The sequence below is a fragment of the Salvia hispanica genome, chromosome 3, assembly GCF_029641045.1.
Source record: "Salvia hispanica isolate PSC_SH4W2 chromosome 3, Shi_PSC_v1, whole genome shotgun sequence".
In the NCBI taxonomy this organism is placed as follows: Eukaryota; Viridiplantae; Streptophyta; class Magnoliopsida; order Lamiales; family Lamiaceae; genus Salvia; species Salvia hispanica.
In genome coordinates this window covers 53,378,964-53,398,936 of record NC_142694.1, presented here as the reverse complement: position 1 = coordinate 53,398,936, position 19,973 = coordinate 53,378,964, and the positions used below count along the sequence as shown (strand labels likewise).

At 36.8% G+C, this 19,973-nt stretch overlaps 1 long non-coding RNA gene and 1 pseudogene across 1 annotated transcript; both read right to left on the bottom strand.

Moving 5' to 3' along the window:
* Nucleotides 1-271: 271 nt before the first annotated feature.
* On the bottom strand, nucleotides 272-3,106 carry LOC125212109 (receptor-like protein kinase FERONIA pseudogene; annotated as a pseudogene).
* Nucleotides 3,107-11,858: 8,752 nt separating this feature from the next.
* Nucleotides 11,859-14,043, bottom strand: LOC148931078 (uncharacterized). Its single transcript, XR_016136830.1, has 2 exons — nucleotides 13,732-14,043; nucleotides 11,859-12,065 (listed from the first exon to the last, which is right to left on the bottom strand). It is a non-coding gene; the product is annotated as an uncharacterized LOC148931078 (long non-coding RNA).
* Between the last annotated feature and the right edge of the window lie 5,930 nt (nucleotides 14,044-19,973).

The window sequence follows — 19,973 nt, the reverse complement described above, 5'->3', positions numbered from 1 at the left end:
TCACTTTTCATTACATTTCTTAAAACTCGTGCCGGGTCAAAGTGAGACAAATTTTTGTGGACGGAGGTAGTAATACTTATGTGACATATATAAATATAATATATATAATATTCAATATACAAAATGATGCATGTTTCGGATTAGGGATGTCACGTTAGCACTTGACCCAATTGCATTATTTTCCAGTCAATGTGTTTGTTTTTCATAAGCAGGGACTCTCAAACTATCGTCGATCGTTCATTGAGATATTTTTTGTTTTCGTTTGTCAGCATTACTGCAGAAAATTTCAATAGCATATATATTATTGCCTTTCATGAGGGGCAATGAATAAACCGGAGACATCTTTGTGTAGGACACATGATTGATAACTACACCATCACAATATAATCTTTTTATCCTAGCACAGTAAATGAGATTAAAGTAAAATAAAAATACAACGGTGAAAAACAGAAAATTACGACCTCAACGGCCTGAGGGGTTCATGATTTCAGAGAAAGCATCTGCAGACTTGAGTTTTTCACTGCTGCTGGTCGAGAACTCGCTCTTTGATCTAGAAAACGTGTCTCCGTCCGTCGTGGTAGATGCACCAATACCGAGCAACGGCAGCGAGGGGCTAAAGGCCGTAAACCCATCGTCCATGCCTTCACCTCTGTCCTCTGCCGACACTTGAAGCTGTATTGCAAACTCCAGTTTCCAAACAATGTCATTCATCGATGGCCGATCAATCCCCTTCTCACTAAGGCATGCTACACCTATTTCGGCAAAATTGGTCAAGCATTCAGGCGCAATCTGACCCTTGAGATTGGAATCGATAATCTGATCAAGTGTTCCGTTCTTGTAGCAAAATTTGGCCCACTCTGCTAAATTAGCTTGCTCCCTTGGCAAGGTTGGCATTATCGGTGGCCTTGCGCATAACATTTCGAACAACACCACCCCGAACGAGTACACATCAGATTTCAACGTTAGCTGCTGCGTGCGGTAGTACTCCGGGTCGACATAGCCCAAGCTGCCTTTGACGACTGTGCTGACGTGTGCTTGACTACCTGCGGCTGGGCCCACTTTGGAGAGGCCGAAGTCAGACACCTTGGCCACCCATTTCTCATCCAGAAGGATGTTGGTAGACTTGACGTCGCGGTGGATGATGGAGCGCTTGGCCCCGGTGTGGAGGTAGTACAGTCCCGTGGCTGCGCCAACGCAGATTTGGAGGCGCTGCTTCCACCTTAGGGGCGAGTTGTCGGAGTTGTAGATGTGGTCTCGGAGGGTGCCGTGGGTCATGTAGTCGTATACCAGGATCATCTCGCCGTCATCGTCACAGTAGCCGATGAGGGAGACCAAGTGGAGGTGGCGAAGCCTGGAGAGCATTTCGATCTCGGTGAGGAACTCGCGAGCGCCTTGTCTGGAGGTGGAGTTGAGCCTTTTGATTGCGACGGTGGTGGCTGCGTTGTCAATGAGGCCTTTGTAGACGTTGCCGAAGCCTCCCCTGCCGATGATGAAATTGTCGTCGAAGTTGCGAGTGGCTGTTTTGATCTCGTCGATGGAGAAGTATCTGCATATATCTGAAGGCAGGGAGACGCCTGACCTGCTAGTTCTTACAGTAGATGTGGAAAGTGGAAACCACTTTGACTTGGTGACGCTCGTGGCCGAGTTCTTCACTTTCCACTGACGCCGGTGAATCAGAAAAATCATAGCTGCAACCACGACAACTACGCCGATAATACTCCCCACCATAGTGTAAGTTACAACACGGGCTTTCTTCTTCGGCAGCGTGTTCCCCGCTACTGACCCCGGGGGAGACTCGATCTTGAGTTCAGGATTGGATGCTGCAAAACTTCCTTTCGTATCATTGAGTTTGAAAATTTCCAAACCATTTAGCAAAGAGCTACGATATCCTGTTCCTGGCTTAACGTAAGGCACCAAAGATAGCCGCAAGTCTTGCTTTCCACGATTTCCATCATCAGGAATCCATGTTATGTAATCTCTGAAGATGGGAATATTAGGGCCGCCGGCCGAGGAGATGACATCAACTTCAATATCAGCCGTCTGATTATTGATTTTTATTGAGAACGATAAGTCGTTTGCCTTACGGAACACAAAATCACAAAAGTGGAAGCGGAGCAGATAGTAGAATCCAGAATCAACCGGAAAACCCCACTCTAAACTTAAGCTGATGTTGGTCATTGTTCTAGCAGATATGTATACTTGAGGCGGCGCAGTATAGGGAGGAGTTTTGCTGGTGTAGTTGATCACAGGTTCCTCTTTATTCCGCTTGTACCCCCTATCACCATAGACTACGTAGTCATCATCAGGACTCCATCTCCGAAACATGCCGCGAGTGGGCCCACTATCTTCTTCTATCGCAATAGTAATGGCGCCGCCCACATCCAGCCTGTACAGATTTTCCAAAGCAGTGTTGCTGTCAAGATAAAACAATCGATCCACATATTTGATTTCCACGCCTTCTTCCGAAAGGTAGAGTTTATCAGGCATGGAAACAATTTCAATTCCGTTTACAAAAGCAGAAGATTCTGGATTGGGGGTGAAGGTCAAATCCAGTCTTAGAGTTGCTCCAATGTTAACGATGAATTCCATCATAAAAGAAGATTGGCTTAAATTCTTGGAATAAAGGAAAGCACTGAAGTTACTAAACAGGGTGAAGGAATTTGTTTTGACAGAGAATAAAGATTCACGAGTGTCGACGTCGGAATAAACGTTGGGGTACCAGTAAAGGCGAAGGAATTTTTGGCCTCTGGTGAGGGGAAAAGTGTACGTGAAAGGGGAGTGGAAAATACGAGCAGTCTTGTAAGGGAATGCAAAAACCGAAGGTTCCATAGTGGAAGCATCGGAAGCTGAAGATATGGAGGTAGCGTTTGACGGCATGTATTTTGAAGCTTCATCGCTGTCCCAACTCCGGTGGCTGGTGTCGTTTGTGACGGTTGATGCGCCACAGCTTAGGAGGATTAGTTCTGTGGCGTTGTATGCAGCTGTGGAGGCGCCGGTAATTTGGATTGTTGAATAAATAGAGATGAGGATGAACAAGTAAAGAACGCGGGACATCATCGTTATAGTAAGGATGAGCTTGTTTAGAATGTTGGGCAAATAATCTTCTCTAATGTATAGGAATTGTATAAGAGAAAAAGTGGAGCCGAATACTTGGAACTAGTCAATGGCATTGACTGAAACAGCGCTATTCGATAACCTTAGCGTGGCCCACCAAGATGTTACTGGTGCTATAGAGAGTGATCTTAGAAAAATTGAAAATAATTACCCTACTTCCTCCGTTCGCCCGCCATTCCTTGTTACTCTCTCCGTCCCTGAAAATTTGTCACATATTTCCTTTTTCGTCCGTTCCTAAAAATTTATCGCCTTTTATCTTTACCATTTGTGGTAGTGGACCTCATATTCCACTAACTCATTCTCACTCACATTTTATTATAAAACTACTCCCTCCGTCCCACATAATTTTACACAGTTTGACTTGACACGAGTTTTAAAAAATATAATAGAAAGTAAGTTGAAAAAGTTGGTGGGATGTGGGTCCTACTTTTAAAGTATTGATTTTATAATAAAATGTGAGTAGGAATGAGTTAGGTGAATATAGGGTCCGCTACCAAAAATGGTAAAAGTGAAATGAGTAAAATTATGTGGGATGGACTAAAATGGAATACTGGATACAATATGGAGTAATAAAAGTAGGACCCACATGCCACTAACTTTTTCAATTCACATTCTATTACATTTCTTAAAACCCTGCCGGATCAAATGGTGACAAATTATGGAGGACGGAGGGAGTACTATTTTTTTTTTGTTCCGTCTGTTAATACTTGTATGGAACCTGTATATCACTCACACTTTATTACTTTCTCCTTCCCACTATAAGTGACATATTTTTTCTTTTTGGAATGTCACACTGTAAATGACACATTTACAGAAACATCACCTATCTACTTTTTTTTCCTTCTTTATTACTTTATTCTCTCTACTTTACTCACAAAACAACACTACAGAAAATTTTGTGTCGAATTAGAAATGTTCACTTAAACTCAGACTAAGGGAGTATAAAACTAAAATAAAAAATATAACTCATATTTTACTAACTTTTTCAATCCACGCTATATATTATATTTCTTAAAATCCGCGTGGATCAACTTGTGCTTACTCACATTTGACTAACTTTTTCAATTCATACTCTATATTATATTTCTTAAAATCCGCGTGGATCAACTTCCGCTTAGTACTGGCTGACGGATAGATTATTAATTTTGGGACTGACTACATGTTTATATGCAGTATGAAAATATGATGATGGTAATGAGAAAGTAATTACCATCATCAAAACAATATAAATTGATACATGAAATGCAACTATTATTAATATAATAATAAATAAAAAAATTATAGTATATAACATTTTAGATATTTTATGTTTACAATAAATTTATGATGATTAGTTAATTCAAAGTATTAGTACATAATTATATACCCTTCTATAATCATTTATGAGATATTAAGTTTTCCATAGTCAGCATTTACTCATTTACTATATCTTCGTAATATATCGTATAGATAATATACACTAGGTACACAATTTTTTCTTCCCATAACTAGAACGAGGATATTTTTTCATTCCACTTAATTTCTTAGTATCATCATTGAATAAAATAATCATCTCATTCACATAAAAATTATTTTAGTACTATTGGATACTTTTTTAAAATTCCAAGATATAGAAACAACTAATATACTTAACTTTTTAATGTTATCAAATGAAATAATAAAGTCATTCTCTTTCAATTATTTTAATGTTTAAATAATTTCAACTTCTAAATTAAAAAAATAATTACTTCATATATACTAAATTTCTTATTGTTACTTCCAAGTAAATACTAATACTCTCTCTATCTCAAGAAAGTTAAAAGTTATTTTTTTTCACTCATTTTAAAAAAATATTATAATAAATAGTTAAAGTAGATGTATAATTAAGAATAATGTAGTTAAGACAATGTTTTACATTATTCTCATTTTTAATTTACTATATATCTACTTTAACTATTTATTACTCTCTTCGTTCCTAAAAAATATTTACATTTGGTTCGACACGGGTTTTAATTCATAATTGGTAAAGTAAAAGAGTTAGTGGAAAATGAGTCACACCTCATTACAGAGAAAAGTGTTTTCAAATTAGAATGTTCATACTTTATAGGGACGGACTTGATGGCCTTTTTATTTGCACTATAAATACCTGCAAGTATACAGAGTAGGTATAGTATAGCAAAAGGTTAGTACCGGGTATCGAACACGGGGAAGATGTACACAAAGTGTCTATCTTCTACTAGAACTCAATTACTATCTGGAGAAACAAGAATTATTGGAAACTTTTGAAAACAGTAAATATTAAAAACAGTAAACAACTAAATGCAAGCAAATCACGGAGAGAAAAATATAGAGATAAGGGGAATTCCAGGGATGTGCTTTCACTTTTATGGTTATACAAATTCCAAACTACAATACCCTAGCACAGTTAATACTTTGAAAGGACGAGTCACCTAGCTTATGCTCATGCGATACAAACGTTGATTACTAACATTAGGGTTGTCAATCCTAACACGTAACTCCAAAAAGCTCCTAAGACCCTTGAAAAGTCCTCACTCTCAATTAACAGTGCCGTTTTAAAGGAAGCTAACTGTAGTGTCTACTAAGTGGATCTAACTCGCTAGAACTCTGTCACAGTTATGAAGCAAGTTGTATTGAATCATACATAATTGTGTCACTCAATTATGAAGCATCATGATTAACTTAGGGAAGAAACAAAGTAAAAACAAAACGGATATTAAATAGAAAACGGAATTGTATAACCAAAGTTGCTACTAACACATCCCTAGAATCCTATAAGTTTAGTTACACATGACTGAATAAACTAAAAACATAGATTGAAGGGAAAGCAATTTGAACATAAAACTAAAGCAAATAAAACCCGTAGGTTGAATCCTTGTCGTTCTTGATGTTCTTGAAATCCTTCTTCAACTCCTTGCACAATTGAAGTACTCTAGCTTTTGATCTCTATGAATGTGTTCTTGTTGTGTGTCGGAAAAAAAACTCTTTTTTTGATGAAGCTTGAGGTCCTATTTATAGGGGAAGATTATTCCTCATCATAAAAGGAAAAGATCTTCAAAATTTGGTAAATCTTGGATCAAATCTAGGGCTGGTCGGATTCGCCGCCTTTCTCCGGCGGGCCGCCGCACCTTGGCCAGCGGTCGCCGCGTTGGAGTCCAGAGACTCTGACCCTTCGGTGGCGGACCGCCACATGTCCTCCGGCGGTCGCCGGGCGAGACTCTTCTCCTAGCGTAAATTTCCGAGACGGGCCGCCACATAGCTCTGACCGCCGGGCGCCGGCGGTCGCCGTACAACTTCGCGGCGGTCGCTGGTCGCCGTCTGACTCCAGATTTCCAGACTATGCGTTTTTACTCCCCTTTTCGGCTCAAATATGCACATTTCTCACAAAACACGTCAAAATACCAAAATGTATAGAATATGCAAATAATGGACATGTAGAGTGATTTTGATAACAAAAACGGACCAAATAATGGCCTTAAAACAGTGCAAAATCCGGGCGTATCAGGACTAAAAAGAAAATTGTTCACATTTTGCAGAAAGAATCATGGGACATTGATACGCTCGAATTTTGCATTGTTTTAAGACCATTATTAGGTCTGTTTTGAATGTCAAAATTGCATTACATGTCTGTTATTTGCATATTTTATCCATTTTGATATTTTGATGTGTTTTGTGAGAAATGTGCAAAATAGAGCTGAAAAGGGCATAAGAAGGTCAAAACTAGAAGCTGGAACTGAAGCGCAGCCCAGTGGGCCGCTGATGCATGCCAACGGTCGCTGAAAGCTGTATAGAGAGCTTGGAAACTTTCCAAGCGGCTGATGGGCCTGTTCATGCGCAACAGTCTCAGTTCAAAGTCCTTAATCTATGAAACATGAAATTTCCAACTTGTAGGACACTTTTTACTAAGTTTAAATATTTTTCAAGCCTATAAATACCCCATAACTTAATTTATATTATTAACCAATCTTGACACCAATTCATACCCGTCTTTGGGGAGCCTCCAAGGCTCCCCCTCTCCATTCATAACCTAATTCTTCTACCATTATTGTGCTGGAAATTTGGGCTTCCACATGACTAATTTAATGTGTATGACTATCTTTTAGTTGCTGATGCACTATTTTTTAGCACTATTAATACCTGCAAGTATACTGAGTAGGAACAGTATAGCTAAAGGTCAGTACCGGATATCAAACACGGGGAAAACAAACACAGAATGTCTATTTTTCACTAAAACTCAATTACTATTTGGAGAACTGAAAGAATTTTGAGAATTTTGAAACTGAAAGCAATTGAAAGCAGTAAACAACTGATTGCAAATAAATCACGGAGATAAAAGTATAGAGATAAGGGAATTCCAGGGATGTGCGTTCACAGTTATGGATATACAAATTCCAACTGCAATACCCTAGCACAGTTTATACTTTGATAGGACGAGTCACCTAGTTTATGCTCATGCGATGCAAACGTTGATTACTAACATTAGAGTTGTCAATACTAAATATGTAACTCCCAAACGCTCCTAAGACCCTTGAAAAATCCTCATTCTCAATTAACAGTGTCGTTTAAAGGGAAGCTAATTGTAGTGTCTACTAAGTGGACCTAACTTGCTAGAATTCTCTCACAATTATAAAACAAGTTATATTTGATCATGCACGATTGTGTCACTCAGTCATGAAGCTTCAAGATTAACTTAGGGAAGAAACAAAGTAAAAACAAAACGGATATTAAATAGAAAAAAAGTAATTGTATAACCAAAGTCGTTACTGACACTTCCATAAAATCCTATGAATTTAGTTACACATGATGTAATAATCTAAACACATAGATTGAAGAGAAAACAATAGGATCATAGAACTAAAGCTAATAAAATCTGTAGGTTGTGAATCCTTGTCGTTTTGATGCTCTTGAATCCTTTTTCAACTCATTGCACAATGAAGTACTGTAGCTTTTAATCTCTGGAAATTATGTTGCAAAATGAGGATCTGTTTGATGAAGCTTGAGGGTTTGTTTATAGGAAAAAATCGCTTTTCATCATAGAAGAAAAAGATCTGCAAAATATGGTAAATCTTGGAGAAAAGTCTAGGTCAAATATGATTCGCCACTTTTCGTGGCGGGCTGCCGCACGTCGGCCAGCGGTCGCCACACGGTAGTCCAGAGCCTCTGCCTCATTGGTGGCGGGCCGCCACACTGACTCAACTTTATTTTACCCAATTAATACCCGCAAGTGTACGGGGCTATCGTAGCAAACAGCAAGCAAGAGTATATCGTATCCCACAGAGACAATTAAGTGTAAACCTAAGTACCACGAACCAATTTCAACTACTATCCAGACGATCGAGAATTTTGGTTTTAAACTAACAACTACTAAAAGCATATAAAAACAGAGATTAAAATAAGCACTTAAACAAGAAAACAAAGAAGCAAGTTGTAAAAATGATAGAGAAATATGCAGAATTCAAGGATCCGATGCACAACTCATAGCCTAACCCAATTGAAACCGATTTACCATTTAAAGTCTCCGGAATTGTTGAATCAATCACAAATATAGATTAAACCCCCTCCCGAGGTGAGAAATCCGTAGATTAGGTGTAATAATTGAAGTCCCCTTCTAATTCTTAGACCTAACTCCTAATAGTTCGATTAGATTAAAGATCCCACTCAAAACCTCAACTCTCCCGAGTTTTATTGAATTAAGGTGTGAAGTATCCCTCTTTCAAGATTAATTATTTCACCTCCCGATTACTCTAAGAAACCCTAACACTACCAATTGGTGATCAAGCAATTGACAGGACAAAGCACAGGAATAAACCAAACAATTACAAGAGCTAGATAAAAACGAAGTCAATTGGATTAAAACTATGAATCAATGCATCTTCACCAAGAATTCTACATAAAAGATGTTTAGCTACTCATGTTCATGGTAGAAAACAAAAAGAAACTAAGCAAAACAATGGAAATCATGATCCGAATCGCAATTGGCGGAGGAATTGAAGCTTGAATCTTCAATCTTCTTCCAAGAGTTCTTCACAAAAAGAGAGCGTGTGTTTTGTCGCATGTAGAGAATGAATAGAATTGACCTAATTCTTCCTTCTTATTTTCCTCTTCAAAAATAGCGTTTCTGCTTTGAAAAACGCCAAAATGACGGACCCGGCCGGGTGGAATTAATCCACTGGAAATACACCCGGCCGGGTGGGACTTCTTTGGTACTCTCTGGAATCTCGCAGGCATAATTACGCCACCCGGCCGGGTGGAATTATAGGGCAATAATTCACCCGGTCGGGTGAGATTTTCTGGACAGCGCAGTGTTTGTATAACGGCCATAACTTCTTCTATCGAACTCCGATTGAGGCGTGTGAGATACCTACGCGAAGCTCTTTCGAAGACGAAGAGATTGGTATGCATTAGGGGCTGATTGGACTTCAAAATCTCCCGTAAATATTGTCTCAAACCAAGGCTGCTGCACATCCACATATTTTGTACCTTTTTCTACACATTGTTAACAAAATGGTCAACATACCAACATAATAGAGAAGTAGATATAAACACTCCTAATAATAGACGAAATATGCTCCAATTCATACAAAACCACCCTCTAAAACTATGTAAAATCCAAGTATGTCACACACCTTCTCCGGCGGTCGCCGGACGAGACTCCTTTTCTAGTAGAGATTTCTGAGGCGGACCGCTACAGATGTGGGTTGATGGGCGCCGCCGGTCGCTGGTCGCCGCCAGAAACTCCAGATTTCCAGACTTTGCGTTCCGACTCTCCTTTTCAGCTCAATTATGCACATTTCTCACAAAACACGTTAAAACACGTTAAAATATCAAAATGTACTCCCTCCGTCCCACAAAAGATGTCACACTTGTGGGACGACACGGGATTTTAGGAGGTTTTATTTTGTGTGTTAAATGGAGAGAGAAAATATTATTTTTATATTCATGTGTGTCCCCATTTATTTGGCTTCCAAAGAATAGGATTAAATGCTCAAAAAATTGGCTCCAAAGGAAAATTTTTGAGATGGTCGAAATTTTTTGGATATAAAAGTATGCTATAAAAAGATGGCCTAACATCTTCCCTTATCAACTTAAACACTATGTAAACTTAGGCAGACTAGGAGCAAGTTCTAGAAACATATACATGAGTGCAGATAAATCACACAAGAAAGAAATTAAGGCTCAAATCTCACAAGGTATAAGCACGATTCAAGGCGAACAAACAATTCACTAATTATGCACATTTTGAACCAAACCATCAAATCAAAACATCAAGCCATACTTACACTGTTAGAGTTTGTATATACTAGAAATCACCTTTCGAGTGATTGAATACTGTAAAACTCTTATTTTATTTTCCATGGAATAAAACAGATTATTTTTGTCATAATGTTGTTATATTTTTTACATTTTATGGATGCTTATTGCATGTTTAAATATATAAGTAACGTAACAAAGTCTAAGTCTTTGTTTTAGTAGACCGGTTGTGGGCGAAGTCCACTTTAAGGTAACATGGTCAGTTCTGAACAAAGAAAAAGAAGAATTTCACAACCTAGATGGAATTAGACTACCCATCGTGAAAGGTTGCAATGTCAGTCCACATATTTCTAAGCGTTATTGAAATAAGATGACATTCATGTAATAAAGCATTGAACGGATCTAACAGCGAGACAAGTCTTTATGCTATCTACTGAAAGACGAGGTCTTGATAAATATTTATTTCTTAATCAATATATGTTAGCATTGAGCATACGGTATTGATTATGCACTACTTTGACTTATCAAATTGTGTGGATTTTTTGCAACCTAATAATCCTGATATATTGGGTAGTGGCGATTAATATCCAGTGGTGCTAGTATTGCTATTATATTGAATAGTGCGCGAGGCGAGTCTCGTTTGATAATGTCCTCAAGAGAAGTGAGAAACAAGGTTTTATTATTCAGAACCTAGCTAATTGGAGTTTGATTACTCTATAAATAAGTCCACTCTTCGAATTAATAAGAAGTTAATTAATTAAGTCCATAGCAGACATTAATTAATTAATTAATTAATTAATGGACATTTTAATCTTAAGCATCGGAAATGAAAGTTAAAACAGAAACCCGAATTACTTGTAATTTCGGATTTGGATGGGGAGAGTTTAATATTACTCTTGTAGTGGCTGCTCGTAATATTCCAATTAAACTTATATTAATTTGTGGGTTCAATTTAATTAGTAAAAAGTAAATTGGGGGAGCCCATATCCAAAATCTTCCATAGATCCCTGTCTGGGCCCAAAAGGAACTTAATATAAATAGGAGAATAAGAGAGACAGAAAATACACAATTTATTTTCTCTAATTTTCGTCCACTCCTAAACCTAGAGGGGGACTAAATTTTCGTCCATCTCTCCTCCGTGGAATCAAATTTCTGTATCTTTTATTTAAGCCCTAATATCCCGGTGAGATTAGCCCACACTGATATCGGAATACAGTTCGGAAACCAGAGAGAAGATTCATGGTCTAGTACTCAAACGCCTCACGTGGAGAAGTCGCTAGTCATCGTCGATTCTTTGGAGAATCAACAAGGTATTATTTCTGCTCCGTAGAAAAACATGTTTTAGGTTTCAATTATACTTAAAGCATGTTTATTTCTGTCACGACCGCATTTTCTAAGGATAGAAAACACGGTTGATCACGACTAATGGGGGATTAAAGAAGCGGGGAAGAAAGGGGAAAACAATACAAGCTCGAAATAAAGGGGAATAGCTCGAATAAAATCAATATCATTTCGACAATCAACAACTCAAAATGAATATTATCACAACAATACATGAAATCAAAAGACATTCTGTTTAGCGGAAGCATTCGAGAGTTGAATAATATTTTATGTATGAAGACATAATATATTCAGAATATTTTATTTGCCATCTTCTTCACTTTTATACTCAACATCCTCCATGATCGTCAAAACTCAACAACCTGCACATAGGGAAAATACATGCAGGGCTGAGTACTTGATGCACTCAGTGAACTTATGCCAAAATATATTTTCATAAATAAAGTCATGTCAAGCCGTCTTTGAGTGTACTTTGGTTTTAATTTTAAAAAAATGCCGAGAAACGCTAAAATTCTTTTAACTTTAAAATGGTGATCGGCCGATCTACTATCATCATCAACTATCACATACCAAATCTGAACTATCGTGTGAAGCGAAAATGTGGCCACAAACTCGATCATTGGACCGGCTGACCCAAAAGACGGCTCAAGATCCCTATATGTGTACACTAGCCTGAGTAAGAGCTCACCCCTTAGTCAGACCCGAATTCGTTAACTATCAAAGTCTAGAGGGAATTAAACCCAATAGACAATCAGATTGGTAGCTCCATCAAAAACCAAAATATGGCAAGACATAACATATTTGCAAAGAGATACATCAATCATAATTTGGCAAAATATTTCAAAATATTTTAAAAGAAAGTCCATCTCAACAACTTAGTATTTTCCTTTAATCAACCATCTCGGTCCAACCTTAACTGGCGTGCGAACAATCTTTTTGAAAAACAAATAACGGTACACATCAATCTCGAGAAAATAAACATTTAGAATGCATGCATCCTAAAGTTCGATTATGTTCTTGTTCTTTCTTTAAAATTTTTGGGAACTTGTTTCTTGATTTAATTTACTTTTGATTATTCGCGTCTTCATAACTAGTACAATCAGCTTCGTACTTCTTCATCTTCCTTAGGAGTCGTTCATGAATTAAAATAAAATTTTTCGGACACTTTGGCACTAAAACCCGATCGAGAGAACATAATAACACCCGAATCACCAAGAAAAGGAATTAAATTGGGCTCAAAACATTTTAAAACCCTCAATCAATTCTATCTATTTTAGTTAGCCCAAAACAAAAATTTAGTCAAGGCCCAAAACACCAAAATTTTTTTGAAACATTTTAAAGAATAAATTAAAGAAAAGGAAGGAAAAGATTTGGGAACCAGACAACTCCCACCCATCATCGTCCCCAATCTCTCTTCCTCAACTAAATAAATTCATAAAATTTAGGATCAATCCCAATATCAAATTCACTGCCTCCCGGCATCTCTTTCTCTCGCAACTTGCTTCCTCCATTGACTAGCCTCGTTCGTATCTCTCCTCTCATTCACGATCAGCGGCGGGACAACAGCACCGCTTCAGTTCTTGTTGCTGCCGTTACTCCGTTGTTGAATCGTCGCTGTTTTCCGCCGCCTCAGATCAGCCGCCGTCGCGTGTCGTCACTCACTACAGTTGCCGCTGCACTCGCCCCAGTCCAGCCGCTGCTGTTCGGCCCGTCGCTGCCATCGACACAGAGCTGCTCGTTGGGCAGCCCAGAAGCTTCAGCCGCTACGCCGTCGTCGAGTCACAGAAATTCTTCTTCATCAGCCGTTGGATCGCGGTCGAGAGTAATCCGCTGCGCAGCCTCCTACTGTCGTCGCTCGGCGCCAGCCCCGGATTTCTTCACGAAGTTAAGTTCTTTCTAAAGTTCGATGTTGATTCGGTTTGATCGATTTATTGAGTTGGATTAGGCCATTGTATGATGGTGACTCTTAAGGTTCTATGCATCATGCTCTAAATGTGATAGATGCGAGAGGAAGAAAAGTATGGTTACCTTTGCTTGTTAAATTGTGAAAACAATGGAATTGGCCGCGAATGAAACAGATGGAGAACTTCTTTTCTTGCTGAAAATTCTGCCATTAAAACTTATTGAGTTTTAAAGAATCAAAGAAATTGATGCTTTGCAAAATGAACGTGAATAACCTCCAACAAACTTATGATTGGTTGAAACAATTTCTCTTTTCTTGTGATGAAGATGTAAATCTTGGAGCAGATTGTGTATGTGGTGTGTAGGCGTGAATTTCACTTTGAGGAGTGAAGAAATAATATGTAAATGAGGTATTAAAATCGTGACTCTTTGGACGCAGATTGAGGAGATCAGAAGTCACGGTGGAGTAGAAGAAAAGACACTGGATCTCTTGGTGAAGAAAATAATTGGGCTTGCAATCTAAGAATCAATAATATAGGGCAGTGATCAATTGCTAACTTATCATTTAGTTGTAGATCAATTGCTAATTTTTCATTTAGTTGCTAACTACAACTAATTTAGGGTCATAGGATTATAGAAAACGTGTGGTCTACAATTTGCCACGTGCAATTTTCATTTTTATTAATAAAATAAGAAAAGATAAAAAAAACTCCAAATTAAGGTTTTGGATGAAAATGTCAATATAGTGTTTCGAGAATGTCAACACAATGCTTTGAGAATGTCAACACAATGCTTTAAGAATGTTAACTCATTGCTTATATTGACATTCTACATGTATTATATTAACATATTTTATATAGTATGTTGACATTTCTGCTGTACGAAAAAATTAAAAAATTTCAAATTTTTTTTCAAATTTTGAGGTCGGAACCTATGCATGTAGGATATCGTTGGAATCCTTATGAAATTATCTTTAATTTGATATATGTTATATGAATTTAAAATTTTGGGATTTCTTTTAAAAGTTAGTTATAATTAAACATGTAGTTAATTGACATTAATACCCCTATTAATATTTGTTGGAATTAATCTTATGGCCTTATTGACGTTTTTCGTTGATCGTATTGACATTTAGGGATTAATTAAGCCCTTAATTTAAATATCTAATGATTATTATTTAGTTGTAGTTAGCAATTAAAGTTACAACGTACATCCAATCTGGTGCTGCCATGTGGCACAAAAAATGCAATATTGTAAACACTAAAATGCAATATATATTTGTAGAAGCTATAAATGAATTTCGCCTGATTGCATTTTTGTTATATGCAGATTGCATTTTTTATTGTTGAATTTTGCATTTTCACATAAATTGCATTTTATATAAAGACGGATTGCATTTATATATGTGAAAATGCAAAACTCAACACTATAAAATGCAATTTACCTACAACTAAAATGCAATCTGCGGAAATGCATATACAACTAGATTGCATTTTTGTGTTTAAAATACTGCATGTTTTGTGCCACATGGCATCACCAGATTGGATGTACGTTGTGACTCTAAATAAGGGGGCACCCTAGTGCTCCCCTATATACATACATACATATATATATATATATATATATATATATATATATATATATATAGGGATGTGATCAAATGAAAACTCTAAATATTGAACAAACTCAAAACTATGATCTGGACCATTGAAAGATGTCAACAGAATTTCAACGGTAGTCAATGATTAATGTTGTGTTGATATTGTGTTGAATTAAAATCTTGAAATTTTACACTGTGTTGATAATGTATTGAAACTGTGTTGAAGCTGTGTTGAGGAGTTTTAAGTTTGTACAATATATAAGTTTGCATTTTATCACTACCCTATATATATAGGGAGATGATCAAAATAAGAATGCATTTAAATCCAAAAATGCAGCCCAAATCTTGGCCCTAGGATTAGATGATCTAATGGTCAATAATTAACCCAAAACACGGATGGTCATAATTAAGTAGTTTTAGTTCATATTATAATATTTGGGTTTATTTCATGTTAAGATCATTTTAGGTCATGCTTTGTTAGCATGACCTAAAAATAAACTAACTATGACCTAAAAATGCCCTACGTATGACCGTGTTCTGTTTCTGTATTTAAATCTGGTCTTTATAGATCAAAACCCTATATATATATATATATATATATATATAGGGGAGCACTAGGGCACATCCTTAATTAGAATGCTTACGTACATCCAATCACATGCTGCCACGTGGCACGAAAAATGCAATTTTGTATATAGAAAAATGCAATACACATTTATCAAGTTTTACATGCATTGCCGCAGATTGCATTTTAGTTATAGGAATATTGCATTTTATATTGTCAAGTTTTGCATTTTCACATAAATTGCATTTTATATTGTTAAGTTTTGCATTTTCTCATATATAAATGCAATCCGTCTATATATAAAATGCAAATTAAACCGTCAATATCTAAAATGCAAAACTCAACAATAAAAAATGCAATTTGCATATAACAAAAATGCAATCTGTCGAAATTCATTTATAGCTTCTACAAATGCATATTGCATTTTCTATATATAATATTGCATTTTTCGTGCCATGTGGCAGCACGTGATTGGATGTACTAGTATAACAACTAATTTAAAAGTTACAACGTACATCCAATCTGGTACTGCCATGTGGCACAAAAAATGCAATATTATAAACACTAAAATGCAATATATATTTGTAGAAGCTATAAATGAATTTTGGCAGATTGCATTTTTGTTATATGCAGATTGCATTTTTTATTGATGAGTTTTGCATTTTAGATATTGACTGTTTAATTTGCATTTTATATATAGACGGATTGCATTTATACATGTAAAAATAAATGCAAAACTTAACAATATTTTTTTTAATGCAATTTATGTGAAATGCAAAACTCAATACTATAAAATGCAATTTACCTACAACTAAAATGCAATCTGCGTAAATACATATACAACTAGATTGCATTTTTGTGTTTAAAATATTGCATGTTTTGTGCCACATGGCAGCACCAGATTAGATTGCATTTTTGTGTTTAAAATATTGCATTTTTTAAAATGACCTAAAACTTCTTTATAATGACCCACCGTGTTTTTCTTTAATTGTTAACCATTAGATTGAAAAATCTCATGGTCAGGATTTGGTCTGGATTTTGTATTGAGATGCATTTTTGTATTGATCATTTTCATATATATATAGGGGTGCACTAGGGTGCCACCATAGATAGGATAACACCATACCACCAATATAGTCCGTTAGATCTCATCTATGGACGCCTAGGATTAAGTTTCGTGAAAAAACACGGGTTTGCAGTCTACTATATTAGATATTGCAGTCGTGGTAAACTGCAATATTGTTGTGGTAAGCCTACAATATTCAATTAATAGCACTGCAATCTGGTAACGTAAAATTAGAAATTGCCTATTTTACCCCTCCGTGTTTTTACACGTGGCAGCATGACAAGCACACGATTTTCAGATCCAATGGCCTAAAATGGTGGTATGGTGTTACAATAAAGAGGATTGTCATCTTAGTACATCCCTATATATATATATATAGGGATGTATTCAAATCCTTTTCATATCTTTTGTCCTTTTTCCTTCTTAATCCGAGCCCCACGATTTTGTCATCTGATGGTTAGATTAATGCCACGTGTCATTTAATAATGCACATTTTCATTCTAATAATGCACAACGGCTAATAATGCAACATTATAGACTAATAATGCACATTTTCATTCTAATAATGCACAACGACTAATAATGCAACATTATAGACTAATAATGCACATTTTCATTCTAATAATGCACAACGGCTAATAATGCAACATTATAGACTAATAATGCATTGATCACAACCATCCAATTCAAGGATCCAAGGGCTGAGATTAAGAAGGAAATAGGACACTTAGGGTGCAAAGGAGCCTAACGCACCCCTATATATATATATATATATATAGAATGGCCCAAATTGCAAATAAGAAGGGTCATTGGACTTTGATTTGTTTATTTATCTATTTATTTTGTTCCATTGCTCTCACTTAGACAAATTATTATTCGTGTCGTAGTAATTTGGTATTATTCCAAGTATTATAAAACATAGTCCCCCTCTTTTGCTCGATCGTTCAACAATCACAAACATGTCATCTTTATTCGATAATTCACCAATCACCACGAAACATGTTTCTTTAAACAAAAGACAACTCATGACATTGTACTCGTTCATTTTTACAAAATGAAATTCTCTTAATCGTCCAAAATTTTTCCTTTATTCGACAAAAGAAAACAAACGCGAAAGCCGTCTTAAACAAATGATATCTTTTCTAGTGAAATTAAAAGATAGAAAAAAGTCGGGACGTTACATTCTATCCACCTTAAAAAAAATTTCATCCCAAAATTTGCTTACGTCCTTGAATATAATATTTCTCCATCATCCCGTCTTCCAATTTCCAAGCAGCCTCCTTGTATTGTTTAATTAACAATTGAAGTTGAAAGTCATATCTTCATCGTATTCTTGATACGTCATAAACATCATTATCATAAAACATTTTAATCATCCCCGTGCTCCTCAGCAAGATATGAAGATCATCTCCGTCGTGTCCCCACATTCTAGGTTACGCTTCTGCTGCCAATTCATTCAATTGGTATCAGAGCCAGTTTTTGGCTCTCATTATTTGGATTTAAATTTCTCGAAATTCATGTATACATGTATTATTTGATTTTGAATCATGTTCTTGTATTTAGTTGTAATATTTTATGCATGATGAACTCAATAACAATGGAATAAATAGAACTTGAATTTTTTACCGCGCGAGAAGTGCTAACCATTGGCGCTCGGGCCGAGACGGATCGTGCTACGTGCGATCGTGATTAGGGTTGTCGAAATAGTTGGAGCCGAGGGTTTATGATCACGGGGCAACGCACAGATGAACGTGGGTTCGTGCGCGCCGCCGGTCGAGATCGAGAATCGCCGAGATACCGAGACGCCAGTGCCTGAACCCTAGGCAGAAGGATCACCGAGACGAAGCTCCAGCATCTGGCCGAGACGGACGCGCCTCGCAGCGCGACGTATGCCTGTGCGCGTCTTGCTGGCTGAGAGGTGCAGTGTACCCGACGAGCCGGTGTGCGACCCATTGGCCGAGAGTGCTGGGGTTTGGTGCCCCTTGCACAGCGGAAGACTTGTACAAAACAAATAAATCAGACACGGATCTATTTGACCGATTATGTGATTAATCAATTCACATGTTAAACAGATAATTGCATACTAGAACGCAAACAATTCACGCTCAAAGAAAGTAAATCCTAAACATGAATACTATGGTTTAGAGTTACCGATTTTGATTCTCCAAAGAATAATCGATTGCTCGCCCCTTCTCCACTTGATGATCTTCAATACTAGACCACGGATCTTCTCTTTGGTTCCCAAATCCTATTCCGATATCAATGTGAGTTGATCTCACCGGGATACTAGGACTTAAATAAAAGAGACAGAAAAATTCCTCACGAATGAGGAGCTGAAATTCTCACGGAAGAGAAAATCAAAGAAAATTCATCCTCCTTGTAGAGAAAGGAACAAAAAACACACCATGAAATTAATGAATAAATCTGTATCATTTATTCTCCTATTTATATTAAGTTCCTTTTGGGCCCGGACATGCATCTATGGAAGGTTTTGGATATGTGCTCCCCCAATTAGCTTTTTCCTAATTAAATTTAACCCACAATTTAATACAAGCTTATATTGGAATATTACGAGCAGCCACTACAGAAGTAATATTGAACTCTCCATCCAAATCCGAAATTACATGTATTCCGGGTTTTCACTTTGTTTATTATTTATTTGCCACGCTTAAGATATAAATGTCCATTAATTAATTAATGTCAGGAATGGATTTAATTAATTAACATCTTATTAATTCCAAGAGTGGACTTAACAAGAAACACTTAATTATTTTTCATAGAGCGATAAAACTCTAACTGGACAGTTTTCTGAATAATAAAACCTTGTTCGAGCTCCTCTTGAGGACATTATCAAACGAGACTCACCTTGCGCACGTTTCAACATAATAGCAATCCTAGCACCGCTAGACATTAATCACCACTATACAATATATCAGGATTATTGGGTTGCGAAAAACCCGCACCATTTGATAAGTCAAAGTAGTGCGTAATCAATACCGTCTGCTCAATACTAACATATGTAGATTAAGAAATAGTATTTAATAAAGACCTAGTCTTTCAGTAGATAGCATAAAGACTCGTCTTGCTTTTAGATCCGTTCAGTGCTATACCACACCAATGTCATCTTATTTCAGTAA